Source organism: Lipotes vexillifer, unplaced genomic scaffold, assembly GCF_000442215.2.
Source record: "Lipotes vexillifer unplaced genomic scaffold, Lipotes_vexillifer_v1.1 scaffold1765, whole genome shotgun sequence".
Lineage (NCBI taxonomy): Eukaryota > Metazoa > Chordata > Mammalia > Artiodactyla > Lipotidae > Lipotes > Lipotes vexillifer.
Genome location: NW_006777677.1, coordinates 438,981 through 446,884, shown reverse-complemented (window position 1 = coordinate 446,884; position 7,904 = coordinate 438,981).

Genomic DNA, 7,904 nt, shown 5'->3' with positions numbered 1-7,904 from the left:
CTCTTCTCTGTCCTGTTGTCTCAGTGTGGCCTAGCCAACATTTGTTTACCAAACACTTCCCTTTCCACCTCCATGTCTGTTGTCTTCCTCCCCTTTGAGGTCCCAAATCATTGCCCCCAGCATCCTCTTTTGTCTTTAGCTGAGGATGGTATTTAAGGTGAGGGATTTGGCCATTTTGGTGAGTTACTCAGTTCTCCTAGGTCTCTCCCATTTATACATTTTATTAAACTTTTGTTTGATTTTCTCCTGCTAATCGATCTCAGGTCAGTTTAATTATTTGACCAGCCAAAAGAACCTAGAAGGATAGAGGAAAATTTTTTCCTCCCAGACAAAGTTTAGTACCACCTGACACCATATAAAGTTATGGAATTATTATCAAAGATCTAACCAAGATGTATTAGACTCTTAGTGATAAATAGGAGGTGTAGAGGAGGAAAAACTTTTCTTGACCCTTATAAGGTCCCTGGCTGGGCCTGAGTATTAAACTGACAAAGACAGATTAGCAGGAGAAAAGCACACACATTTATTTTATGTAAGTTTTCATAACATGGGAGCCTTCATAAGGAAATGAAGACCTGAAGAAACAGTTAAGCCTGAGAGTTTTTATATTAGGTTTGATAAAGCGAGGAAAGACATGGAAAATTATGATAGGATAAAAGGATATGAGCTCAGGGTAGTGAACTGGAGAAAGCTTAGCAAGGCCTGTTCATCTGGATTCTTCTTGGTGTCCCTCCATCTTCAGAGATAAGGATGCTTCTTTCCTCTGAGTATAGGGTGGGCTTCTTTCACATGAGGGTCTTATGACCTGCTTCAGGGGTAAGCGGGGAGGTCAGATAGTCCTTCCTGCACTTGCCATTTCTAAAATTCCTTCTTAAATATTCAGTATGCCGAAGAACTGTATTTTGGGGTAGTGTGTTCTGAACCCTGTGAGAGGAATGTAGAAGGCCCTCTGGTGTTTTGATTTTCACCTGTGCCAGTACATATCCAAGTTTTGTCTGGTCTCTAGTGAGAATGTCTGAGTAAGATTCACAGCTCTCATTTTTGAGGGGAAATCTCTTCTGAGATTATATCCAACCTACTGTTTTTTAGTTTTACCATATCTCTTCTTTTAGGAAAGTATGGTGATATAGTAAGTGATATGTTGCCTTTTTTTAAAAGCTCTTATATGTCTAAATAAAAAGTTGGCAACCCTGTGCCTATTTTCTCCTACCACCTCCAATATTTCTTTGGAAATCTGAAACCAGATTCAGTAAGTTCCTTGTAAGCCTCTTCGGGTCAACTTCTACTTTTCAACTTACCATAGGAAAACAGCAGCTGGGCTTTTCAGCCTTAATTGATCATTGAGTCCACCACTATAAGAAAATCAGAAATCACTGTCACTTCTGGATGTCTTGTTAAAAGAAGCCAGAACCAGAGAGTCGTTCAATCATTATAAACAGATTTTATTCAAGAACTATTGCAATAGGGGAAAAGAGACTTCAGTGTAGAACTGGGCTCAGTTCCAAATACAGTGTGATCAAGTGAGGATTTATAGCCAAGGAAAAGTGTGAGAGTCAGTGGATGGCAAATCACTAAGAGGAAACATCAGGGGTAAGGAGAGATTCTGGCTAAACTGACTTAATAGGATTCTTGCTGAAGGTAAGCCAGGGTGATCAGATATAAAGGGTGTGGGATACTCTCTAAAGTGACTTAACAGGATTCTTGCTAAAAGTGGGTGATGCAGAGACAGACATGGAAATCCAAAGGTTAAGGCCTAGTCGAGAAGAGTATTCAGAGGACCCTGACTAAAGTTTGGTCAAGGAGAGAGTCTTTGTCAGTCTCTCATTAAGAAGAACGAAGATGCTACAAGGGAATGATGGCCTGGTAATAAGAAGTTACTTCAGAACAATATCTGTCCACCTTTCCATTGGCACCCCTCCATACAAAAGTAAATTAATTTCAAAATATACTCAACACAAAGATAGAAATGCCTCCAGATTAGCATAAAACAGCCAGCCTCTTATAAAAAATTCTTATGTGTATGTATATCATTATTTCTAATTTATCTATGTGGTTCTCTAGCCTTGGATTCAATTCCTCATTCTGCCACTTAAAATCTGCATGGTCAGTTAATCTCTCTGAGCCTATTTCCTCATATATAAAATGGGAATAATTAGTTTGGCATTTTTTATCTCACACTATACTTGTGAATGTAAGATAAGAAAGGGTAGATAGAAACTCTTTGTAAATTGTAAAGTGCAGTGTGAATGTGTGTTATAATTTTAAACACGTAGACAAAATGCATTTTTTTAACACAGCAGACCATCTTTTATAATTAGAATACTTATTAAAATTTCAGTGAAATCTTAAACCATCTTTGAGCTCAGTGGTAAAATTAGGTAATAACCTTCTAGGACCAGTGGCCACTCCAACAGATTTGGAAAATAATGTGATTATCTTCAGAAATATCCTCCTTTAAAGTGTTCTGCATCACATAGCCTTGTTTAGGCCAACCGTGGGAAATTGCCCTTTTTAGTAAGTCAAAATGGTAGAAAATCAGCAATTCCATATGAATCAACCTGTACTAATATATCAGTATATACAGGCAAAATTCAAAAAGAATCCAAGACCCGCTAGGAGTCTCAGGGGCTTCTCATAAAGATCTCAAGTGTCCCTCCATGACTGTACAATGCTCAGATTTCTAGGAGCTGGATAAATATTGCCATTTTTATCTTACAAATGAAAAAAAAAAGATACAGATTTGTATTTCTATCACATAATCAAGTTAGCACAAGACTCATTTTGATAACTTCTGCATCCTGTTCGGGCCTTATTGCACAGAATTGTTGGTCAGTAAAAGTTTGTTGAATGGACTTAACCACTCTTCTCAGAGTTGCAGAACTGCATGTCCAATTGCATGCTATTGTGAAGGTTCTGCTGGTTCTTTAAACTGTCCAACCAGCTCCTTCCAACCAGTTGGTTCTTTAAACTGTCCAACCAGCTCCTTCTCCAGTCTTTTCTCAAACCAGGATATAAGCCTGAAATTCAGCTCTCTATTTTTCAAGTTTCCACCTCAAATCATCAGTCAAGTTCAATCCATTCTACCAATTCAGTGTCTTTCCCATTCATTGGGTCTCTCATTGCTTAGTTCAAGTCCTTTGCAAGTTTGCTTGAGCAATTGCAGGCTTCAAACTACTCTTCCTGTCTCCAGGATTGATTTCTAACGTTCTTCCTAAAGGATCATGCTTTGTTTGTTACCAAGTCCAAGCTCGCTCTGCTTGCCGCACGACAGGCCAATAAATCGGGAGATGAGTGTTGAGGCAAGGAATAGTGACTTTATTCAGAAAGCCGGCAGACCAAGAAGATGGCAGACAAGTGTCCCCAAAAAACCATCTTATTGGGGTCTAGATGCCGGTTTCTTTAATAGAACAGAGAGGGGGAGGAGGTGAGGAAGTAAAGTAAAAAGGCCATTAGTTTCACCTGGCTTGGCCAGCATCGGGAGGGGATGTGTTAATTTCTTCTTTTCTGCAGCCATTCACAGGTAGGTGGGGTCAGATTGTCTCCCTGTGAGCTGAACAAAGGCACTTTAGTTTAACATTCAGGCAGAGGGGCAGGGTTCCCTGAGGCAGGCCATTATGTATGATTATAATAACAAAAGCAACAAAAAGCAAAGGTTAAAGTCAAACAAACAGATCCAACATGGAGTCAGATTTTGCCCTTCACTGTTACATGTTCACTTTATATCTCCTGTAGCATCCAAAATAGGATTTCAATAAATGTTTGTTGAATGAATGGCTGGGATTAAGAATCAGGAGATGCAGAAAGGGTCATATATTTGTGGAAGTTCTTTTATATGTATGGTACTATACCTCAGTTCATTTAATCTTTACAACACCTCTTGATAAAGACACAAGATTAACTTTCTATTTAAAAATTTTTTACTGCACTAACATTGCTTTATAACAACAAGATTTATTAATCTTGTGTGTGCATTCTTCCCTCTTTGATCTTTAGAGAGGATTTTGTCCTTCCCACTTTAGTTTTTTCCCTCTCCACTTCTAGGAAGAATTTTCTCCCTTCTACTCTGGTTCTTCGGGCTTTTTTTTGTTTTTTGTTTTCTTTTTTGACAACCTAATCATTTAAAAATATATATTACTTAAAAGAGTGAAGATTGGGAATTACCTGGCAGTCCAGTGGTTAGGATTCTGTGCTCTCACTGCCGAGGGCTGGGGTTCAATCCCTGTTCGGGGAACTGAGATCCCACAAGCCATGTGGCACAGCCAAGAAAAAAAAAAGAGTGAAGATTGATTCTAATTTAATTTATTCTGGAAAAAAATCTAAAGGGGAAAAGTATCAAGTTGCTGGTAATCCTTTTCTTGAGTCACTGAGCATTCAAATTAAACTGACATGACTTTGGCTCCAGATCTATGGGGGTTGAGGCATTTTTAAGACTCATCTTTGGAGAAAAAATAACTTTACAAAGGCTCTCCCGAATTTCAGATGATGTGATCGTCCTTAGATTTTTGTGATTCAAGTTTAAGAGAATGGAGAGGAGGAGTCTGCATAGGTCTAGGCTGGGGGGAAGCAGGGTAGGATGTTGGCTTGCGGCAGGGTGGGGGGGCAGGGTTCCTTTGTTATGGAGAATGCAGTCCAAGGGCAAATTGGAGAGAATTTGAAACTGAAAATAATATTCATAATAAAGAACTAAGGGGGTGGGGGAGGGAGAAAGAAGGTGCAAATAAAACACTAGCCAAGCTGACTAGGGATGAGGAGGGATTTGTGGAGGTTTGGAGAATGGGCTTTGGAGCAGCTTTGGGAGAATGAGAAAGAAGAAAAAGGAGGGTTTTAAGTATTGCTGTGGGTGACAAATTGGATCTTTTAAAAAGGATGTTCTTTGAGAAAAGCAAGTAAAAAGATGGGAATTCCTCTTGAAAGAGTTTTGGCTACTGGGCCTTGTTTCTTTCAGTATGAAATTGAGCCATGTGGAATCCACATTGAACAGAAAACTAGGGCTTGGAGAGCCAACCTTTTACTAACATCACACAAACAGTAAAGGGCTAAGTCAAAATTTGAATTTTATTTTTTAATTAATTAATTAATTTACTTATTTAAATTTATTTATGTATTTATTTTTGGCTGAGTTGGGTCTTCGTTGCTGCACATCGGCTTTGTCTAGCTGTTTGTCTTTGTCTTTGCCGAGCGCGGGCTACTCTTCATTGCGGTGCACCGGCTTCTCATTGTGGTGGCTTCCCTTGTTGTGGAGCACAGGCTCTACGCGTGTGGGCTTCAGTAGTTGTGGCACATGGGCTCAGTAGTTGTGGCTCTCGGGCTCTAGAGCACAGGCTCAGTAGTTGTGGCACACGGGTTTACTCTCTCCACAGCATGTAGGATCTTCCCAGACCAGGGCTTGAACCCGTGTCCCCTGCCTTGGCAGGTGGATTCTTAACCACTGCAACACCAGGGAAGTCCCTAAGTCAGAATTTGAACCCAGGCCTCTCCAGTTTCAAAGTCTGTCAGTTTTTCATTCTCACATGCTACCTGTGATTCAGAAATCTGTTGAATCACATTTCTACAAATTCCATTGAAATTGTGATAGGAAGCATTGTTCCTAGTAGTTATTCCTCATTTATGAGCTTTCTGCCTGAGAATCTTTTTGTTTCAGGGATGATGGGAGGTCAGTTAGTGAATCCTTTCCTTGCTGTGCTTTCTGGTTTTCGTTTATAATTTCTAGTTCAGTCTTCCTGCTTAAGAACATCCCCTGATTTAAAAGACCTTCAGAGATACACCTGAAAGTAACACAACATTGTAAGTTAACTATACTTCAATAAAGTAAAAATTAAAAATATATATATATGTATATATGTAAAAGATCTTCAGAGAAATAATAATTTCAAAACCTAAACTCTCCTCAGGGATAAAAGAGGAAACATCTCTGCAAGTGTGACCTATTTACAAGCATCACAGGCTCCCACCCTGTCTGGGGAGGTGACAGTATTTTGAATCATAAGGAAATGGAAAGATCTGAATTCAAAAGACTCTAGGATACATTGTCTCAAGAGTTTGGAAATACAAGAGTCATTGGCATATAATACCATTAGAAACGTGGACAAGATGAAATAATCATAACTGTGATGAAGATGAAAATGATGATGGTGATACCAGCCATTATTGAGTGCTGCCTGGAGCAGGCACTATGCAAATTGCTTTACATGTGTGCTAGATAACATTTTGAGATATTAACTTTTCTTTCTCTTTTCCCCCATCCTAATCAGGCAGTTAGTTCTTTTCCTCAGAGGAGGTATCAACACAGATAATAAAAGTGGCCTAGAAGTTTCTCTGTCTTTTGCTTACCTTGAGTCTTTAGAAGAACTTGGAGAGTTTATGAAGGTAGAAGGGAGAAGCAGATTTGTAAGAATAGCTAGAACAGTGGTTCTCAAACTTCTTGATTTCAGGACCTCTTTATGTTCTTAAATATTATTGAAAACCAAAAAGTGCTTTTGTTTACATGTTACTTTCAGATAATCTGTGGATATTCTTTTAGGGTATGTTAAAGAGAAAACCACAGGCCCCAAATGGTGTCACTTATGCTGAAGCTTACGATACCAAACCTAGACTAAATACCTGATGTAATAGTAGTTTTGACCTTACCCAGGAATGTAATCTTAATCTGCCGGTCTGGAATTTTCTAGTCAGCACCAGTGAGGTAATCAGTCACAGGGGTCCTCTCTATATCACCCTGCTCCCCTGAGAAAGGAAGAACAGGTAATCTGCATGATAGACCCTCATCCTTCCCCTAGAAGAAGGTGACCTGGCCTGAAACAATCCTTTCTTTTCCTTTGTTAATAGCTTCCTTGCCCCACCCTCCTTCTGCCTTTAAAAACCTTACATTTTGTTCAACCCATCAGAGTGCCCTTCTGCTTTCTAGGTGGGATGCCCTCCAAATTCATGAATTGTTGAGTAAAGCCAATTAGATCTTCAAATTTACACAGCTGAATTTTTTTTTTTTAAACAGGTACTATACTAAAACTCAACAAGTGGTAACTTGTAGTCTAGTTGCAGTGTGGAATCTGAAACCACATAAATGAACTTTTTGTCTACCGTTACATTAAAATCCATTCATCTGTGTTGTACTTTGAATGGATCCTCTACCCTTGCATGAATTTGCTGGCCATTCAGAAAAATATTGGCTCACTGAGTAAGTTATACAGATCTTCCAAATGTTAACATCTTTCACTATATAATATTAAAAGATGACATTGGTTGTCACCATTGATCTCATCAGAAAAGTTGTTAACACATCAGGAAGCTGTACAGTTTTCCAAAAATTCTATATTTTATCATTGGCAACAAATGTTGTCACTTGCTTATTTCTTTATTTTAAACTAGCAGGCTCACTTTGTTCCTTTGGTAGAAAATACCAGCCTAAAGCCCAGGGGCAAATAAGATGGCTGTCTGTTAGTAGTTCTTTTAATTAAAAAGAAAAAAGGCAGCTAGTTTAGCTCACAGCTCAATTGCTCTAGTGCTTTGTGGCAGAAGTGCAATGTAGCAGAAGGACATTCTGTGTATTTCCCATTTCACCACACAGTCATATTAAAAACGTGTATACAAGGGTCAAGATTTAATAAAAATAATACTTTGTACTGCTTCATCAAGGGCATTCTTAAGGGAAACTGTTTTGTTCTTTACTGCAAGTGTGTGGTAGAAGAGAATACAACTGTTAGTATAGTTTGGTACTGCTGGGGAGGAAAACTTTTCCTGTACCCTTATAGGTTCTGTGCTTGAGAGTCTTCAGAGTAAACTGACAAACAACAAGTTAGCCAAAGAAAAGAAAGATTTTTATTCAAGTAAGGATACACTGGAGTTCACAGAAAATGTGACTCAAAGAGGTGGAATTTGGATGGAATTAGAATTTGGGACATATATAA